The sequence below is a fragment of the Acomys minous genome (genome assembly GCF_964271855.1).
Source record: "Acomys minous genome assembly, chromosome: 15".
Taxonomy (NCBI): Eukaryota; Metazoa; Chordata; class Mammalia; order Rodentia; family Muridae; genus Acomys; species Acomys minous.
In genome coordinates, this window is record NC_140497.1 from 73,023,033 (window position 1) to 73,023,546 (window position 514).

Genomic DNA, 514 nt, shown 5'->3' on the forward strand with positions numbered 1-514 from the left:
CCCCTTGAGCTGTCTCACTGCCCCTGCTAGGTGTTCATTTACCACATGCTGGGGAAAATGTATCAAGTTTCCAAAACATGAGAGAAAAGACACTAGGATGATTTCTATGTTGATGCAGACCAGGTGACTGAGCATTCCTGATAGAGCTGTAAATTCCACCTTTGCATGCAAACATTTTAGAAAAGGCATGGTTTAAATAAAATTTAAAGGAGCCTGGATTAAAATAAAAACCAATAGCCAAAAATGATGAATATTAAAATACGGGGGCCATAGTTATGAGTGTTCCCCTGCCCACCACCGGGATGAAAGGGATTATGTCAGTCTATTATTTATTTAAGGGTCAGTCTTCCTGTAGACTAAGAAAAGAGAAACATTCTGATGCTCTCAATCGGAGCATCTGAACTTTGAATCAAGAAGGAGGACTGCCATCAAAACAAGTGCAGTGGACACAACGGACAAGGACGCAGGTGGAGCCTATCTCCTCGCAGGCAACGGCACGGGGGGATTTATAACC